The 21,511-nt window shown below is 40.3% G+C and overlaps 1 pseudogene across 1 annotated transcript; it reads right to left on the bottom strand.

The window, feature by feature from the left end:
- Positions 1-1,851: 1,851 nt before the first annotated feature.
- Scgb1d2-ps1 (secretoglobin, family 1D, member 2, pseudogene 1) lies at positions 1,852-10,016 on the bottom strand (annotated as a pseudogene). The gene is made up of 4 exons (XR_005499574.2): positions 9,978-10,016; positions 5,914-5,986; positions 2,821-3,011; positions 1,852-1,995 (listed from the first exon to the last, which is right to left on the bottom strand). The product of XR_005499574.2 is annotated as a secretoglobin, family 1D, member 2, pseudogene 1 (transcript).
- Positions 10,017-21,511: the final 11,495 nt, after the last annotated feature.

Here is a 21,511-nt window from a genome sequence, read left to right on the forward strand (position 1 = left end):
CTCTTGGTATGGGTACTACTATGTCCTGTGATTAAAGTCAATGGGAAACAATAGCAGCCTAATCTAAGCAGGCTGGCAAAGGACACAGACCCATCAGGAATGAAGGTATGGGTCACTCCTCCAGAAAAAGAGTCAAGACCTGCTGAGGGGCTTGCAGAGGGTGGAGGAAATACAGAATGGGTAGTAGAGGAAGGTAGTTATAAATACCAGCTAAGGCCATGTAACCAGTTGCAGAAAGGAGGATTATACAGTGATATGAATGCTTCTTCTGATTTATTTTGTTAAGAACACATTTATCTATCTCCTAATTTCTTTAACATCAATCGGTGTTTAAGTTGAGATACTAAAAGAATGTTTCCAAGGGATATTGCACCACTGTAAATTTACAAATGTGTTTGTGATTGTACGAGGAACAGTTATATCATGTTAGGCATATTCATGACCTTTTTATTATTTCATGTGGACATGAGATATTTGTGTCAAGTTGACAAGGGGTGGATTGTGGTGGCTATTTCTGGTTGTCAAATTGACTATATCTGGAATGAACTATAATCCAGAATTGGAAGGCTCACCTTTGATCCTGATCTTGAGGCTGGGAGATACAGGTTTCTGACCTGGACCTTGGCATGGAAATCATGAGGCAGTGGCTATGAATCCCAGGAGACCAAGGCAAGGAGATCTCTAAGTTCAAGGTCACCTGGGACAAAGCAAGTCCCAGACCCAGACCCAGGCGTGGTGGTATACATCTTTAATCTGGGACACAGCTTCTGCTGGAGATTTACATAAGGACATTGGAAGAAAGAAAAATCTCTCTCTCTCTCTCTCTCTCTCTCTCTCTCTCTCTCTCTCTCTCTCTCTCTCTCTCTTTGCCTGCCTGCCTGCCTGCCTCGTGGGACTGAGCCACGGCTAGGACTTCCATTCACAGCTGCTGCTGATCATTGTTGGGGAGTTGGACTTACGGACTGTAAGTCTTACTATATAGAGACTACCCATAATTTCTGTCACTCTAGAGAACCCTGACTAAGAAAGCAACCAAAAAAGTGGAAAAAGATTTTTACCAATCTGTTAGAGGGCTAAAATCGAAAATATTCAAAGAACTCAAGAAGTTAGACTCCAGAGAGCCAAATATCCCTATTAAAAAATGGGGTATGGAGCTAAACAAAACATTCTCAGTTGAGGATTATCAAATTGCCAAAAAGCACCTAAAGAAATGTTCAACATCCTTAGTCATTGGGGAAATGCAAATCAAAACAACCCAGAGATTCCACCTCACACCAGTCAGAATAGCTAAGATCATAAACTCAGGTGACTACAGATGCTGGCAAGGATGTAGAGAAAGAGGAACACTCCAGTACTGTTGGTGGGATTGCAAACTGGTGCAACTTCTCTGAAAATCAGTCTGGATGTTCCACTGAAAATTGGACATTGCACTATTCTCCTGGGGATATACCCAAAAAATGTTCCAACATACAACAAAGACACATACACCACTATGTTCATAACAGTCTTATTTATAATAGCCAGAAGCTGGAAAGAACCCAGGTACCCTTCAACAGAGTAATGGATACAGAAACTGTGGTACACCTAGAAGCCCTTTTTCTTGCCAAGGCTGGACCCCACAGTGTAGGGGAATGTCAGGGTGGGCAGGAAGTGGGGGGGTGGTTGGGGAAGGGGAACACCCTTATAGAAGAAGGGGAAGGGGATGGAATAAGGGGCTTATAACTGGGAAACCAGGAAAAGAAATAACATTTGAAATATAAATAATAAGTATCAAAAAAGGGAAAGTGCAAATTTATTATCAAAACCTAATCCATGCAAGACACAATACTGAGGATAACAAAAGACAAATGGTTGCATGCACGGAGTGTAATTTATTAGTACAAGACATTGAAACCTTCACATTAAGCAGGGAAAATTAGTTCAAATACTTTCCCCTGGAATATCAAAAATATCTTCTGCCAGCCATCCTTTCTCACATCTAAGTGAAACGTACATCTGGAAATAAACAGAAAGCAAAGGAAAGGGTGAAAAAAGAGGGTCAAGGCAGCTCTGCATTATTGCTAACAAACCAAGAGTCCATGGAGGACACTGTGGAAAGACAGGAGGGGAAATGCAAAGTGTGTTCAGGAAAATAACACCAAATAATGCATATTAGTGGAAACTCCAAATTCAAGTGAATAAACTCTGAGTCCATTCAACAATGTGTCTCAACTCAATAGCTCTTTAGAACTCTCTGTGATCAGAAAGAAGCACATTGGGTCATGTCTCTGCCTGGCTTAACTTCTGATGATTTAGAATTGTGGCCTTCATTTTCCTTTTCATGGGAAACTAGAAGAGAGCCAGGGCAGAAGTGGGTAAGAAATATTGGAAACAGGAGGTTCACAGGCTCCTGGCAGAGCCAGAAAATTTGGCTGAGAGATGCATCCTGGCAATACTTTTCTCCTAATGGGGTTGTTTCCAGCTTCCTTCTTCCTATCTGGTATTTTTATTTAGCAACATTCCCCATAGCAGTCAATAGAGAGAGTGTCCATTTATTATACAAACAATTACTTCAGCAAAGACCCCAGCAAGTCTAGAGGTAGAGTTTAATCCTCCTTTTCTAGAGCCACAATTTTCCTTGTTAGTATGCCACAATAGTGTCACATTTTGAGAAGAAGGCACCTATCCCAGGCACTGTCTACAAATGAACTCAGATCAGCAGTGGATTCCTGAGCCAACCTATAAATGATGTCCTGTTTTGCCCCATCCATATGTTCCCCACCCAATGTCAGGTCAACTTCATTTGTGCCCTTCTGAGAATGTAAAGCAAAATAAACATACCAGTGCTAGTAATACTCGCTCTCTGTCTAAATAGTGCATCTGGTCTACACATTGCTTCACCTCCAGTTTTGCTTCTACAGCCTTCTTGGGTGCAGAATATTTCTCAAGTTCCTTCTTCAGGTCTTCCTCACTACTTCGAAGGAAGGCCCTGCTCTCACTCCAAAAAGCATCACAGATCTTGCCAGCATTAGCTAGAAAGTGTACGGAGAAAGAAAAAGAGTTTGTTTAATAAAAAGTACTTGTTTTGTTTTGTTGCCCAGACAGGATTTCTCTGTGTATCCCTGTCTGTTCTAGAACTCACTATGTAGACCAGGATGGCCTTGAACTCACAGAGATTTGCCTGCTTCTGCCTCCTGAGTGCTGGGATTAAAGGAGTTTGCTACTGCCATCCAGCTACTTTTCATTTTTAATTATTTTTCCATGAACCTGCAGATTTGTGATTTCATGTTTAACAGGATATGCTAGATATTGTGGCCAGCTAATGTGACTGCTGATGCAAAAGTGTAAATTCCTGAACATTACAGAGCAAGAAACTGAAGAAAAAGTATTGTGGAATCTCTGTTTCTGTAATTTTGGCCACATCTGCAACTCCACATAAAACCTTCAACTGAGCACCTGTCCTGCCTATATAAGATGCTCAGGAATAAAGAGAAAGAAGAGATTGAGGAAATGGGCAACAAATGACTGGTCCAACCTAAGATAGATATCATGTAAAAGAGCCAATTCCTGACACTATTAATGATACTCTTTTATGCTTGCAGACAGGAGCCTGGTATAACTGCCTTCTGAGAGGCAGATGAAAACAAATGCTGAAACCCACAGCCAAACATCCGCCAATGTTTGGGGAATCTTTTGAATGAGTTGGGCATAGAATTCAGTAAGGTCAAGGACACCACAAGAAACCTTACAGAGTCAACTAACTTGTGCCCATGGGGGCTCACAGACACTGAACCACCAACCAAAGAGCATTCAAAGGCTGGACATAAACCTCCTACACATTTGTAGCAGATTGACAGCTTGGTCCTCATGTGAGTCCTTTAACAATTGGTATATAGGCTGTGTCTGACTCTGTTGCCTGCCATTTATCCCTTTCCCCTTATGGGTCTGCTTGGTTGGGCCTCAGTGGGAGAGGACATGCTTAGGTGTGCTGTGACAGGATGTCCCATGGGGGAGTGATACTGAAGGGGTATCCCCCTTCTCTGTGGAGAAGGTGGGGAGCATGGGGAGTAATGGATGGAAGAATTTATAAGTGTAGACTGAGTTGAGAGGAAGAAGTGGGCAGGGAAGGGCAGCCCTGAATCAGGATAGTAAGTAAATAAATACCTATTTTTTAAAGTTTGAGGTTTGACTGTATCTTCTGTAGCATATTTTGCGAGTCTTGGATAGTTTAGAAAGGAATTTTTGTATCATCCAACTTTATATGAATATTAGAATTATAATTTTACAAGACAGGAAAAGTAAAAAGTACTTTTTGAAGTGGTCTTTTGAAAAATGACAGAATCATGTGAGGGCATCAGATACAGCTCAAGGTAGAAAGCTAAAATAACACAGTTCAACAGTTTTGCTGCACACCAGAGCACATCTGAGAATCTGGGAAAAGCTTTGCTTTTACACAATAGTGATCAGACTCACTTCTAGGGAGGCTGACAGTGCAAACTGATGCCTACCTCAGGGATTCTAAAGATCTGTGATGAGTTTTGAGTAGAACTGAAGAAATCAACTTTACCAATCTCGACTCCACATTTCCATCAAGGCTCTTACACATGGAGGGACCCTTGGCTCTAGTTGCATATGTAGCATAGAATGGCATCATAGGAGAAAAAGCCCTTGGTCCTGTGAAGGCTCCTTTCCCTAATGTAAGAGAATGCTAGGGTGTTGAGGTGGGAGTCGGTGGGTGGGAGTGTGTGGGTGGGAGTGGGAGCATCTTCATAGAAGCAGGGGGCGGGGAGAAGGGGTATGAAGAGGAGGAAAGGAGATAACATTTGAAATGTAAATACATAAATATCCAAGAAAAATAAAATTTTTAAAAATTTAAAAAACAAAGGAAAAACTGAGAATCCAAGAACTGAGAGAGGAGAGAAAAAGCACATTGTTCCTACAAAGAATTACATAAAAATACATTAACCCATTTTACAGAGAGCAACCCCAAACTAGGTAAAGGTAAATGTCCATTAATATTTTATTGTAGTTTTTCTTCTGAACAGTGTTGTTTATCTAAAATTCTTATTATAAATAAAAATTTGTCAGGAAAATATAAAAACAAAATCCAAATCTCCATAGATGGCCTTATCTGACCTTAGACCCAAGTTCCTCATGTTTAATGTCACCTAGCTTAGATCACAGAAATGTGCCCCCAGACCCAGTTTTCCCAGAGATATGTCAATACTGTACTTAAGAGATCCTAAACAGGGTCTGATGTGAGCTTTAAGCAGAATCCATTAAACTATAGGGAAATGTTGTAGGCTATACTATGAAGGGTAGCTAAGCAGACAGGAGAGATACAGAAAGGAAAAAAAGTAACTGCCAGTGAAACTTGGTTCATTTTGAAGGCACAGAGTATGTAGGAATGTTCTGTTTTCATGCAAATGGATTTTTGTGGAAATTTTATTAATTTAAGAACAATATACATTTTACTGGTAACAACCATACCATTTCTATCCTGTTGTTGGTAGACCCTCAGGAGGCTGATGAGATAACACAGACATGCTTATTCTCAGAGCATAGTTGAAATGCATTATTCACAGATTCAGAGAACACTGACAATTGGGGACAGAAAATTCACTCAAGTCACCTTCCTAGATAAAAAAAAGTGAAAAATAACACAGCAAACAGAAAACATTTAGTGAAAATAGTTCCTGACCTTTGTTCATAATGGTTTTTTTAGTTGCCCACCCAGTCAAGTTCCCTAAACAGTTGAAAATTAGCTGAATGTATCTGGAAGGTTTTGGTTTTTCAGAGAGTTAATAAAAGAGGTTGGGAGAAATTTTAAATTATTGGTCTTTTCCTTACCTTAACCTTATCACACATAAACTTAGTAACTCTTCAAAGAGGCAAATTTACCAGTAGACATGGATGGATAATCATAATACTCACTTTCATAGCAACAAACAGTCAGAATGATCAGAAGACACGGGCTCAGTCTCACGGTGCTCAGTTTGCTTTTAGACTTTGCAAATGGTGAGCAAATGGACTATCAGAGTCCACGGGGACCAAGGATATTTATACGTAGTTAGGCTTATGGTTCTGCCCTCAGGCAAGTGGCAGGACACAAAGCCTGCTTTAAGCCCTCCTTCTGGGTCACTTAGGGCTGATCCCCTCCCCACCTGCCATCCTGTTGGGTTAGAGCCCAAAGGAATAGCCTCAGGGGAACATCATCATTCCTTCCAGCAACCTTTTCCCTTCACCAGGAAGCAACTGTAATAGTTCAGTTTACTTTTAAACTATTGGTTATTGTGCTTGAGTTCTCTCCTTCTCAACAGCCAAGGTCACTTCTGACAACAGGGTGACATTCTCTAGGTCACTAAACCTACAAATACCTGCCCTGGGAATGAGAGTTTTGCATTTGTACCCTGCCAAAACTCATCCATCAATCAGCATCAAACTATTTAAGAGATGAGGAAGATCCCAAAGAAAAAATCTCAGTGCAAAGGTTCCTAAGAAAATTGGACTTTGAACTACCTCAGTACCCAGCTATACCTCTCTTGGGCATATGCCCAAAAGATGCCCCAACATATAACAAAGACACGTGCTCCACTATGTTCATAGCAGCCTTGTTTATAACAGCCAGAAGCTGGAAAGAACCCAGATGCCCTTCAACAGGGGAATGGATACAGAAAATGTGGTACATCTACACAATGGAATACTACTCAGCTATCAAAAACAATGACTTTATGAAATTCATAGGTAAATGGATGGAACTGGAAAATATCATCCTGAGTGAGGTAACCCAATCACACATGGTATGCACTCATTGATGAGTGGAAATTAGCCCAAATGCTCCAATTACCCTAGATGCACAGAACACATGAAACTTAAGAAGGATGACCAAAATGCGAATGCTTCATTCCCTCTTTAAAAGGGGAACAAGAATACCCTTGGGAGGGAATAGGTATGCAAAGTTTAGAACAGAGGCAGAAGGAACACCCATTCAGAGTCTGCCCCACATGTGGCCCATACTTATACAGCCACCCAATTAGATAAGATGGATGAAGCAAAGAAGTGCAGGGTGACAGGAACCGGATGTAGATCTCTCCTGAGAGACACAGCCACAATACAGCAAATACATAGGCGAGTGCCAGCAGCAAACCACTGAACTGAGAACGGGACCCCCGTTGAAGGAATCAGAGAAAGGACTGGAAGAGCTTAAAGGGGCTCGAGACCCCATATGAACAACAATGCCAACCAACCAGAGCTTCCAGGGACTAAGCCACCACCTAAAGACTATACATGGACTGACCCTGGGCTCCAACCTCATAGATAGCAATGAATAGCCTAGTAAGAGCACCAGTGGAAGGGGAAGCCCTTGGTCCTGCCAAGACTGAACCCCCAGTGAACGTGATTGTTGGGGGGAGGGCAGTAATGGGGGACGGATGGGGAGGGGAACACCCATATAGAAAGGGAGGGGAGGGGTTAGGGGGATGTTGGCCTGGAAACCGGGAAAGGGAATAAAAATTGAAATGTAAGCAAGAAATACCCAAGTTTATAAAGATGGAGAAAAAAATAAAAAATTTTAAAAAATGCAAAATTAACTCCAAAGTAGTTAAGGAAAGAAATACTGAATACATAAATGAAAAAATAGAGCAAAAAGCATAGAACACATAAGTAAAGCAAAGACACAATTCTTCCAAACTATGAACTCACTAGAGAAATACATATTTAGACTAATATACAGACAAATGGACAAAAACTGAGTGAAACTGACATGAGAAGGGAACCATTACCTGTTATCCCCTAGGAAGAAAATTCAAAGGATTGGCCTAGGCCTTATGATCAACTTCATACTGAAAAGAAAATTATACAAATTCTAGGTTTAGAAATATAAAAATTAAAAGAATAAACCCCAAAAGGCCACAGACCCAGGGCTAAGCCCTGCAGCCAGGACTAGCAGGCCATAAAGATAAAGGAGCACAGGAAACACTGTCCAGGCAGGACTGACAAGCCATAAAGAAAAGGAATGCAGGAACCAGCCTGAGTTAATGGGACTGATTCATGGGATGTCTGGCAGAAAGACATCTCCCCCCAGCTCACTCAGAGCCATCCTCCAGACCCTGATAAGCCCCTGACTTCTAACACGTACTCTTTCTGCTTTGTTCTCACTGCTATGTTTGAATGAGCCAATTGTATGTAACCACGCCAAAACCCCCTAGCCTTCTCTATATAACCCTCTGACTTTTGAGTTTCGGGGTCGACACCTCTGTCTCCTGTGTGGGATATGTGTTGGCCCGGAGATCTCTGTAATAGGTCTCCGTAATAAACCTCGCCTTTGCTTATTACATCCAAAATGGTCTCTCTGTGTCTGGGGTCCGCGATTTCCCAAGACTTGAGTAAGGGTCTCTCTGCGTGGGATCTTTCAATACCTAGAAATGTGATAATACACAAGAAGGAGCCATTTCTGAACATGGATATTCTACCAAGATGGACTCATGAAGAATTTTTAAAAATCTGAATAGATTACATTGTGTTATTGGGGTATATATGTAACAAAGGCCAGGAAAAAATGATTTTCCTACTGAATTCTACTAAACATTTAGAGAACTAAGATTTTTTATTGTTCTTTTATTACAAAGCTTCATTTTAGAGAATTGTTCCTAAAACATCCAAAGAGGCCAGTATTTCTCAGGTCAAAAATCATATAAAAGTACATGCAAAACACACCCACACACACACATACACACACACACACACACACACACACACACACACACACACACAAACACACACACACATGAAACCCACAGAACTCCAGTATCCTTGATGAGCATACTTTCAAACATCATCATCATCAATTTTCAGCAAACGAAATCCAACAGCACATTAGAAAGACTAGTCATTGTTATCAACAATATTGTAAAAATGAGTCTGTATGTGCAGATCAATACACATGATATGCTACGTCAGCTTAATGAAGAAGAAAAACCCCTTAATCTTCTTACTAGATGAAGACAGGACAGCATATAAAACTTAGCAAGAACATTTTACATGCTGGCAAAATGATTCAGTGAAGAAAGTTGCTTACCACCAAGCCAAATGACCTGACTTTTCATCCCTGTAATCTACATGGTGAAAAGAGAGAACTGAGATGCATTGTTTGTCCTCTGACCCTCAACTGTTTACAGTGATATATGCATGCTGACAAATGCACCCAAAAATAAAAATAAATAATGTGATAATAACTTTTCAGATTAATAATTTTATTGTAAAAACATAAAATTAATTATGCATTCAAAAATGTACCTCATTATGAAAAGATTGCTTATAAGCCAAGGACAAACGTCATCCTGAATGAAGAATAGCTGAAAGCTGTCTTATCACATCTTGTAACAAAGGGTTTCCACGTTCTGTGTTTATTCACAATGTGAGTGTCCTACCCATAGCAACCATACCCAGAAAATTCAGAGACAGCCATAGTGGAAAGAGGACAAAATACTGTCACTGTCTGAAGATGTCATATTGTTATAGATTCTACCAAATAAAGTTACAGTTTATAAATCAACTAAGCGGGCTCCAATTTATGAACTACCTCATAAAGCAGTAGAATTAGTAAATGCTAAGAGCCAAGTTTTCTGATTTATAGACTAAGGATTGATTCTATTCTTAAACTATAAAAACAATAAAATATCAGGATAAAATTTAACTGAAGATTAAAGAACATTTTTTTTAAAAAGCTGCTGGGTTGTGACAGTATACACCTTTAATCCCAGGATTTGGGAGACAGAGGCAGGCAGATTTCTGTGAATTCAAGACCAGCTGGCCTACAGAATGAGTTCCAGAAAAGCCAGGGCCACACAGAGAAACCATGTCTCAATCAATCAATCAATCAATCAATCAATCAATCAATCAACACTAAAAAAAAATAAAAATAAATATATAAAGCTGTAGAACAGGACATGAGAGCAGGGGTGAAGTGATGTGTTCCTCTCTTGGATAGACGACCACACCCTTGCATTTTCAGGCCAAGGCTCGTCTGTATTGTCCATGCATGCCATGCATGTTTGATTCCTTCCTCCAAAGACTGCACTGTTATAATAAATATTCTTGCTACCCAGGAATGGGTAGCAAGTGGCTAACCAGGGTGCCTACCATCTACTTGATGTTGCAAAGTGGTGTCTACTGATGGTGTTGAATATTTCCAAGAAACATACTTCTTAATATCTCTTAACATCAATGGACTCAATTCCTCAATAAAAAGACTAATAGACTGGATATGTAAAGAGGATAAGGCATTTAGCTGCGTATAGGAAACACATCTCAGTGACAAAGACATACACTACTTCAGAGTAAAAGGCTGGAAAACAACTTTCCAAGCAAATGGTCCCAAGAAGCAAGCTGGAGTACCCATTCTAATATCAAATAAAATGGACTGTCAACCAAACTTATGGGAAAAAATAAGGAAGGACACTTTATATTCATCAATGGAAAAATAGACTGAGATGAATTTTTTTCCATCTTTATTGAGTATTTATTATTTACATTTCGATTCTTATTCCCCTTCCCAGGTTCCAGGCCAACATCCCCCTAACCCCTCCACTCCCCAACTCTATGGCTATTTCCCTCCCCACCCTTCCCCTATTACCGCCCTCCTCCCAACAATCAAGTTTACTGGGGGTTCAGTCTTGGCAGGGCCATGGGCTTCCCCTTACACTGATGATCTTACTAGGCTATTCATTGCTACCAATGAGGTTGGAGCCCAGAGTCAGTCCATGTATAATCTTTGGGTAGAGGCTTAGTACCTGGAAGCTCTGGTCGGTTGGCACTGTTGTTCATATGGGGTCTTGAGCGCCTTCACTCTCTTACAGTCCTTTCTCTGATTCCTTCAACAGGGATCCCGTTCTCAGTTCAGTGGTTCACTGCTGACACTCGCCTATGTATTTGCTGTATTGTGGCTGTGTCTCTCAGGAGAGAACTACACAAGTTTCCTGTCAGCCTGCACTTCTTTGCTTCATCCATCTTATCTAATAGGGTGGCTGTATATGTATGGGCCACAATTGGGGCAGCCTCTGAATGGGTGTTGCTACTGCCCCTGTTCTAAATTTTGCCTCCCTATTCCCTCCCAAGGGTATTCTTGTTCTGTTTTAAAGAAGGAGTGAAGCATTCGAATTTTGGTCATCCTTCTTGAGTTTCATGTGTTCTGTATATCTAGGGTAATTCAAACATTTGGGCTAATAGCCACTTATCAATGAGTGCATACCATGTCTGTTTTTCTGGGATTGGGTTAACTCACTCAGGATGACATTTTCCAGATCCAGCCATTTGCCTATGAATTTCATAAAGTCGTTGTTTTTGATAGCTGAGTAATATTCCATTGTATAGATGTAGCACATTTTCTGTATCCATTCCTCTGTTGAAGGGCATCTGGGTTCTTTCCAGTTTCTGGCTATTATAAATAAGGCTGCTATGAACATAGTGCAGCATGTTTCTTTGTCATATGTTGGGGCATCTTTTGGGTATATGCCCAAGAGAGGTATAGCTGGGTCCTCAGGTAGTTCAATGTCCAATTTTCTGAGGAACCTCCAGACTGATTTCCAGAATGGTTGCACCAGTCTGCTATCCCACCAACAACGGAGGAGTGATCCTCTTTCTCCACATCCTTGCCAGGATTTGCTGTCACCTGAGTTTTTGATCTTAGCCATTCTCACTGGTGTGAGGTAAAATCCCAGGGTTGTTTTGATTTGCATTTCCCTTATGACTAAAGATGTAGAACATTTCTTTAGGTGTTTCTCAGCCATTCGGCATTCCTCAGCTGTGAATTCTTTCTTTAGCTCTGAACCCCATTTTTTAATAGGGTTATTTGTCTCCCTGTGGTCTAACTTCTTGAGTTCTTTGTATATTTTGGATATGAGCCCTCTATCAGTTGTAAGATTAGTAAAGATATTTTCCCAATCTGTTGGTTGCCATTTTGTCCTAACCACAGTGTCCTTTGCCTTACAGAAGCTTTGCAGTTTTATGAGATCCCATTTGTCGATTCTTGATCTTAGAGCATAAGCCATTGGTGTTTTGTTCCGGAAATTTTTTCCAGTGCCCATGTGTTCCAGATGCTTCCCCACTTTTTCTTCTATTAGTTTGAGCGTATCTGGTTTGATGTGGAGGTCCTTGATCCACTTAGACTTAAGCTTTGTACAGGGATAAGCATGGATTGATCTGCATTCTTCTACATGCTGACCTCCATTTGAACCAGCACCATTTGCTGAAAATGCTATCTTTTTTCCATTGGATGGTTTTGGCTCCTTTGTCAAAAATCAAGTGACCATAGGTGTGTGGGCTCATTTCTGAGTCTTCAATTCTATTCCACTGGTCTATCTGTCTGTCTCTGTACCAATACCATGCTGATTTTATCACTATTGCTCTGTAATACTGCTTGAGTTCAGGGATAGTGATTCCCCCTGAAGTCCTTTTATTGTTGAGGATAGTTTTAGCTATCCTGGGTTTTTTGTTATTCCAGATGAATTTGCAAATTGTTCTGTCTAACACTCTGAAGAATTGGATTGGTATTTTGATGGGGATTGCATTGAATCTGTAGATTGTTTTTGGTAAAATGGCCATTTTTACTCTATTAATCCTGCTAATCCATGAGCATGGACATTCTTTCAATCTTCTGAGATTTTCCTCAATTTCTTTTTTCAGAGGCTTGAAGTTCTTACTATACAGATCTTTTACTTGCTTGGGTAAAGTCACACCAAGGTATTTTATATTATTTGGGACTATACTGAAGGGTATTGTTTTCCTTATTTCTTTCTCGACGTGTTTCTCTTTTGTTTAGAGGAAGGCTACTGATTTATTTGAGTTAATTTTATACCCAGCCACTTTGCTGAAGGTGTTTATCAGGTTTAGAAGTTCTCTGGTGGAACTTTTGGGATCACTTGAATATACTATCATATCATCTGCAAATAGTGATATTTTGACTTCTTCTTTTCCAATCTGTATCCCCTTGACCTCCTTTTGTTGTCTGATTGCTCTGGCTAGAACTTCAAGAACTATATTGAATAAGTAGGGAGAGAGTGGGCAGCCTTGTCTAGTCCCTGATTTTAGTGGGATTGCTTCAAGTTTCTCTCCATTTAGTTTAATGTTAGCTACTGGTTTGCTGTATATGGCTTTTACTATGTTTAGGTATGGGCATTGAATTCCTATTCTTTCCAGGGCTTTTATCATGAAGGGGTGCTGAACTTTGTCAAGTGCTTTCTCAGCACCTAATGAAATAATCATGTGGTTTTTTTTCTTTCAGTTCGTTTTTATAATGGATTAAGTTGATGGTTTTCTGTATATTGAACCATCACTGCATGCCTGGGATGGAGCCTTCTTGATCATGGTGGATGATTGTTTTCATGTGCTCTTGGATTCAGTTTGCCAGAATTTTATTGAGTATTTTTGCATGGATGTTCATAAAGAAAATGGTCTGAAGTTCTCTTTCTTCATTGGGTCTTTGTGTGGTTTAGGTATAAGAGTACTTGTGGATTCATAGAAGGAATTCGGTAGCGCTCCGTCTGTTTCAATTTTGTGGAATAGTTTGGATAGTATTGGCATGAGGTCTTCTGTGGAGGTCTGATAGAATTCTGCACTGAACCCGTCTGGACCTGGGCTCTTTTTGGTTGGGAGACCTTTAATGACTGCTTCTATCTCGTTAGGAGTTATGGGGTTGTTTAAATGGTTGATCTGTTCCTGATTTAACTTCGGTACCAGGTATCTGTCTAGGAAATTGTCCATTTCCTGCAGATTTTCAAGTTTTGCTGAATATAGACTTTTATAGTAGGATCTGATGATTTTTTGAATTTCCTCTGATTCTGTAGTTATGTCTCCCTTTTCATTTCTGATTTTTGTTAATTTGGACGCACTCTCTGCGTCCTCTCGTTAGTCTGGCTAAGGGTTTATCTATCTTGTTGACTTTCTCAAAGAACCAACTTTTGGTTCTGTTGATTCTTTGTATGGTCCTCTTTGTTTCTACTTGGTTGATTTCAGCACTGAGTTTCATTATTTCTTCCCTTCTACTCCTCCTAGGTGTATTTGCTTCTTTTGTTTGCTTTTAGGTGTGCTGTCAAGCTACTGACATATGCTCTCTCCTGTTTCTTTCTGCAGGCACTCAGTGCTATGAGTTTTCTTCTTAGCACAGCTTTCATTGTGTCCAATAAGTTTGAGTATGTTGTACCTTCATTTTCATTAAATTCTAAGAAGTCTTTAATTTCCTTCTTTATTTCTTCCTTGACCAGGTTATCATTGAGTAGAGCGTTGTTCAACTTCCATGTATATGTGGGCTTTCTTCGCTTATTGTTGTTGAAGACCAGCTTTAGCCCGTGGTGGTCTGATAGGACGCATGGGATTATTTCTATCTTTCTGTATCTGTTGAGGCCTGTTTTATGACCAATTATATGGTCAGTTTTGGAGAAATTACCATGAGGTGGTGAGAAGAAGGTATATCCTTTTGTTTTGGGATAGAATGTTCTATAAATATCTGTTAAGTGCATTTGGTTCATGACTTCTCTTAGTCTGTCTATGTCTCTGTTTACTTTCTGTTTCCATACCTGTCCATTGATGAGAGTGGGGTGTTGAAATCTCCTACTATTATTGTGTGAGGTGCAATGTGTGCTTTGAGCTTTAGTAAGGTTTCTTTTATGTATGTAGGTGCCCTTTTATTTGGAGCATAGATATTTAGGATTGAGAGTTCATCTTGGTGGATTTTTCCTTTGATGAATATGAAGTGTCCTTCCTTATCTTTTTTGATGGCTTTTAGTTGAAAATCGATTTTATTCGATATTAGAATGGCTACTCCAGCTTGCTTCTTCTGACCATTTGCTTGGAAAGTTATTTTCCAGCCTTTCACTCTGAGGGAGTGTCTGTCTTTGTCTCTGAGGTGTGTTTCTTGTAGGCAGCAGAATGCAGGGTCCTCATTACATATCCAGTTTGTTAATCTATGTCTTTTTATTGGGGAGTTGAGACCATTGATGTTGGGAGATATTAAAGAATAGTGATTATTGCTTCCTGTTATATTCATATTTGAATGTAAGATTATGTTTGTGTGCTTTTCTTCTCTTTGTTTTGTTTCCAAGACGATTAGTTTCCTGCTTTTTCTAGGGTGTAGCTTGCCTCCTTACGTTGGGCTTTACCATTTATTATCCTTTGTAGGGCTGGATTTGTAGAAAGATTGTGTAAATTTTGTTTTGCAATGGAATATCTTGCTTTCTCCATCTATGTTAATTGAGAGTTTTGCAGGATACAGTGTCGCGCCCACCTCATCGGGCAAGGAAGATGCAACACCGTCGGATTCTTCTCAACAGCCTTTATTGCAGGACCACCTCTTTACTGATATGGAGACCTTGAGGAGCAAAAGCTCTCGCCTTATATAGACAGCAGGCTGAGGCTATGCTAATTGTTCTTCAGGGATTGGCGGAGCATGAATCACCTCATTAGCATGGTGCCGCCCCTCATTAGCATATTACCGGCCAACTGATGCCAGGTGCAAAACCTGTGCATGCGCAGTACCGTTGTTCACCACAGGAGGGCGCCCAAAAATACAGTAACCTGGGCTGACATTTTATGTTCTCTTAGGATATGTATGACATCTGTCCAGGATCTTCTGGCTTTCATAGTCTCTGGTGAAAAGTCTGGTGTGATTCTGATAGGTCTGCCTTTATGTTGACCTTTTTCCCTTACTGCTTTTAATATTCTTTCTTTGTTTTGTGCATTTGGTGTTTTGACTATTATGTGACGGGAGGACTTCCTTTTCTGGTCCAATCTATATGGAGTTCTGTAGGCTTCTTGTATGTTCATGGGCATCTCTTTCTTTAGGTGAGGGAAGTTTTCTTCTATGATTTTGTTGAAGATATTTACTGGTCCTTTGAGCTGGGAGTCTTCACTCTCTTCTATACCTATTGTCCTTAGGTTTGATCTTCTCATTGTGTCCTGAATTTACTGTATGTTTTGGACCAGTAGCTTTTTCCGTTTTGCACTATCTTTGACTGTTGTGTCAATGATTTCTATGGAATCTTCTACTCCTGAGATTCTCTCTTCTATCTCTTATATTATCTTTGTGATGCTTGTATCTACAGCTCCTTGTCTCTTCCTTGGTTTTCTATACCCAGGGTTGTTTCCATGTGTTCTTTCTTTATTGCTTCTATTATCATTTTTAATTCCTGCACCTGTTTGATTGTGTTTTCCTGGAATTCTTTCGGGGACTTTTGTGACTCCTCTCTATAGGCTTCTACTTGTCTATGTATGTTTTCCTCTGTTTCTCTCTAAGGGAGTACTTTATGTCTTTCTTGAAGTCCTCCGTCATCATGATCAAATGTGATTTTAAATCTAGGTCTTGCTTTTCTGGTGTGTTTGGATATTCAGTGTTTGCTTTGGTGGGAGAATTGGGCTCAGATGATGCCATGTAGTCTTGGTTTCTGTTGCTTGGGTTCTTGCGCTTGCCTCTTGCCATCAGGTTGTCTCTGGTGTTTGTTATTACCCTGTTCGGTTATTTCTGACAGTGGCTAGACCATCCTATAGGCCTGTGGGTCAGGAGTGCTGTAGACCTGTTTTCCTGTTTTCTTTCATCCAGTTATGGGAACAGAGCACTCTTCTTTCGGGCATGTAGTCTTTCCTGTGTACTGGTCTTCAGCTGTTCCTGTGGGCATGTGTTCTGAGTCCACCAGGCAGTTCTCTTGGAGCAGAAAAGTTGGTCTTACGTGTGTCTCATGGCTCAAGTTGCTTGTGGGGAGCTGCTTTTGAGCTCTCCATGAGGGCGGCAACCAGGATGGCTTGCCCTGCCTTTTCCTGGGGCCCCCGTGCACCGGGGTCCCAGATGGCGTTAGGTGTTTTCCTCTGTAGTCAGAAATGTAGGCAGAGTGTAGTCTCTTCTGGCTTCCCAGGCGTGTCTGCCTCTCTGAAGGTTTAGCTCTCCCTTCCACGGGATTTGGGTGCAGAGAACTGTTGACTGATCCCCTTCAGGTCTGGGCATTGTCTGTACTGCAGCAGTTTGCAAGTGTTTTATTGAGTATTTTTGCATCCATATTCATAAGAGAAATTGGTCTGAAGTTCTTTGTTGAAATGTTCTTCCTTATCTTTTTTGATGACTTTTGGTTGAAAGTCGATTTTATTCAACATTAGAATGATACTCTGGCTTACTTATTCAGACCATTTGATTGGAAAGTGACTTTCCAGCCTTTTACTCTGAGGTAGTGTCTGTCTTTGTCTGTGAGGTGTGTTTCCTGTAGACAGCAAAATGCTGGATCCTATTTACTATCTAGTCTGTTAATCTTTTTATTGTTGTTGGGTAATTGAGTCCATTGAAGTTGAGAGATATTAAAGAAGAGTGATTGTTGCTTCCTGTTATTTTCATATTTGGAAGTGGGATTATGTTTGTGTGCTTCTCTTCTTTTGGTTTTGTTGCAAGGAGATTACATTCTTGCTTTTACTGGGGTGTAGTTTACCTCCTTGTATTGGACTTTGCCATTTATGATCCTTTGTAGGGCTGGATTTATAGAAAAATATTGTGTAAATTTGGTTTTGTCATGGAACATCTTGGTTTCTCCATCTATGTTAATTGAGAATTTTGCTGGATATAGTAGCCTGGGTTGGCAGTTGTGTTCTCTTAGGTCTGTATGACATCTGCCCAGGATCTTCTGGCTTTCATAGTCTCTGGTGAGAAGTCTGGTGTAATTCTGATAGGTCTGCCTTTATATGTTACTAGACCTTTTTCCCTTACTGCTTTTAATATTCTTTCTTTACGTTGTGCATTGGGTGTTTTGGTTATTATGTAATGGGAGGAATTTCCTTTCTGGTCCAATCTATTTGGAGTTCTGTATGCATCTTGTATGTTTATGGGCATCTCTTTCTTTAGGTTAGGGAAGTTTTCTTCTGATTTTGTTGAAGTTATTTACTGGCCCTTTAAGTTGGGAGTCTTCTCTCCCTTCTATACCTACTGTCCTTATGTTTTATCTTCTCATTGTGACCTGAATTTCCTGTATGTTTTCAACTAGGAGCTTTTTGCCTTTTACATTTTCTTTGACAGTTGTGTCGATGGTATTTTCTGCTCCTGAGATTCTTTCTTCAATCTCTTGTATTCTGTAGGTGATGCTTGCATCTATGACTTGTGATTTCTTCCCTAGGTTTCTATCTCCAGGGTTGTCTCCCTTTGTACTTTCTTTATTGTTTTTATTTTCATTTTTAACTCGGTGGTGGTTTTGTTCATTTCCTTCTCCTGTTTGGTTGTTTTTTTCCATTAGTTCTTTAAGGGATTTTGTGTTTCCTCTTTAAAAGATTCTACTTGTTTACTTGTGTTGTCCTGTAATTCCTTAAGAGAGTTATTTATGACCTTTTTTTTTATTTTATTTTATTTTATTTTTTTATTATCTTGAGTATTTCTTATATACATTTCAAGTGTTATTCCCTTTCCCGGTTTCCGGACAGACATCACCCTCCCCCCTCCCCTTCCTTGTGGGTGTTCCCCTCCCAAACCTCCCCCCATTGCCACCCTCCCCGCATAGTCTAGTTCACTGGGGGTTCAGTCTTAGCAGGACCCAGGGCTTCCCCTTCCACTGGTGCTCTTATTAGGATATTCATTGCTACCTATGGGGACAGAGTCCAGGGTCAGTCCATGTATAGTCTTTAGGTAGTGGCTTAGTCCCTGGAAGCTCTGGTTGCTTGACATTGTTGTACTTTTGGGGTCTCGAGCACCTTCAAGCTCTTCCAGTTCTTTCTCTGATTCCTTCAACGGGGGACCTATTCTCAGTTCAGTGGTTTGCTGCTGGCATTCGCCTCTGTATTTGCTGTATTCTGGCTGTGTCTCTCAGGAGCGATCTACATCCGGCTCCTGTCGGTCTGCACTTCTTTCCTTCATCCATCTTGTCTAATTGGGTGGCTGTATATGTATGGGCCACCTGTGGGGCAGGCTCTGAATGGGTGTTCCTTCAGTCTCTGTTTTAATCTTTGCCTCTCCCTTCCCTGCCAAGGGTATTCTTTTTCCTCATTTAAAGAAGGAGTGAAGCATTCACATTTTGATCATCTGTCTTGAGTTTCCTTTGTTCTAGGGATCTAGGGTAATTCAAGCGTTTGGGCTAATAGCCACTTATCAATGAGTGCATACCATGTATGTCTTTCTGTGATTGGGTTAGCTCACTCAGGATGATATTTTCCAGTTCCAACCATTTGCCTACGAATTTCATAAACTCGTTGTTTTTGATAGCTGAGTAATATTCCATTGTGTAGATGTACCACATTTTCTGTATCCATTCCTCTGTTGAAGGGCATCTGGGTTCTTTCCAGTTTCTGGCTATTATAAATAAGGCTGCGATGAACATAGTGGAGCACGTGTCTCTTTTATATGTTGAGGCATCTTTTGGGTATATGCCCAAGAGAGGTATGGCTGGATCCTCAGGCAGTTCAATGTCCAATTTTCTGAGGAACCTCCAGACTGATTTCCAGAATGGTTTTACCAGTCTGCAATCCCACCAACAATGGAGGAGTGTTCCTCTTTCTCCACATCCTCGCCAGCATCTGCTGTCACCTGAGTTTTTGATCTTAGCCATTCTCACTGGTGTGAGGTGAAATCTCAGGGTTGTTTTGATTTGCATTTCCCTTATGACTAAAGATGTTGAACATTTCTTTAGGTGTTTCTCAGCCATTCGGCATTCCTCAGCTGTGAATTCTTTGTTCAGCTCTGAACCCCATTTTTTAATAGGGTTATTTGTTTCCCTGCGGTCTAACTTCTTGAGTTCTTTGTATATTTTGGATATAAGGCCTCTATCTGTTATAGGATTGGTAAAGATCTTTTCCCAATCTGTTGGTTGTCGTTTTGTCCTAACCACAGTGTCCTTTGCCTTACAGAAGCTTTGCAGTTTTATGAGATCCCATTTGTCGATTCTTGATCTTAGAGCATAAGCCATTGGTGTTTTGTTCAGGAAATTTTTTCCAGTGCCCATGTGTTCCAGATGCTTCCCTAGTTTTTCTTCTATTAGTTTGAGTGTGTCTGGTTTGATGTGGAGGTCCTTGATCCACTTGGACTTAAGCTTTGTACAGGGTGATAAGCATGGATCGATCTGCATTCTTCTACATGTTGCCCTCCAGTTGAACCAGCACCATTTGCTGAAAATGCTATCTTTTTTCCATTGGATGGTTTTGGCTCCTTTGTCAAAAATCAAGTGACCATAGGTGTGTGGGTTCATTTCTGGGTCTTCAATTCTATTCCATTGGTCTATCTGTCTGTCTCTGTACCAATACCATGCAGTTTTTATCACTATTGCTCTGTAATACTGCTTGAGTTCAGGGATAGTGATTCCCCCTGAAGTCCTCTTATTGTTGAGGATAGCTTTAGCTATCCTGGGTTTTTTGTTATTCCAGATGAATTTGCAAATTGTTCTGTCTAACTCTTTGAAGAATTGGATTGGTATTTTGATGGGGATTGCATTGAATCTGTAGATTGCTTTTGGTAAAATGGCCATTTTTACTATATTAATCCTGCCAATCCATGAGCATGGGAGATCTTTCCATCTTCTGAGGTCTTCTTCAATTTCTTTCCTCAGTGTCTTGAAGTTCTTATTGTACAGATCTTTTACTTGCTTGGTTAAAGTCACACCGAGGTACTTTATATTATTTGGGTCTATTATGAAGGGTGTCGTTTCCCTAATTTCTTTCTCGGCTTGTTTCTCTTTTGTATAGAGGAAGGCAACTGATTTATTTGAGTTAATTTTATACCCAGCCACTTTGCTGAAGTTGTTTATCAGCTTTAGTAGTTCTCTGGTGGAACTTTTGGAATCACTTAAATATACTATCATGTCGTCTGCAAATAGTGATATTTTGACCTCTTCTTTTCCGATCTGTATCCCCTTGATCTCCTTTTGTTGTCTGATTGCTCTGGCTAGAACTTCAAGAACTATATTGAATAAGTAGGGAGAGAGTGGGCAGCCTTGTCTAGTCCCTGATTTTAGTGGGATTGCTTCAAGTTTCTCTCCATTTAGTTTAATGTTAGCAACTGGTTTGCTGTATATGGCTTTTACTATGTTTAGGTATGGGCCTTGAATTCCTATTCTTTCCAGGACTTTTATCATGAAGGGGTGTTGAATTTTGTCAAATGCTTTCTCAGCATCTAATGAAATGATCATGTGGTTCTGTTCTTTCAGTTTGTTTATATGATGGATCACGTTGATGGTTTTCCTTATATTAAACCATCCCTGCATGCCTGGGATGAAGCCTACTTGATCATGGTGGATGATTGTTTTGATGTGCTCTTGAATTCGGTTTGCCAGAATTTTATTGAGTATTTTTGCGTCGATATTCATAAGGGAAATTGGTCTGAAGTTCTCTTTCTTTGTTGGGTCTTTGTGTGGTTTAGGTATAGGAGTAATTGTGGCTTCATAGAAGGAATTCGGTAGGGCTCCATCTGTTTCAATTTTGTGGAATAGTTTGGATAATATTGGTATGAGGTCTTCTATGAAGGTTTGATAGAATTCTGCACTAAACCCGTCTGGACCTGGGCTCTTTTTGGTTGGGAGACCTTTAATGACTG

Source organism: Rattus norvegicus, chromosome 1 (assembly GCF_036323735.1).
Source record: "Rattus norvegicus strain BN/NHsdMcwi chromosome 1, GRCr8, whole genome shotgun sequence".
Taxonomy (NCBI): Eukaryota; Metazoa; Chordata; class Mammalia; order Rodentia; family Muridae; genus Rattus; species Rattus norvegicus.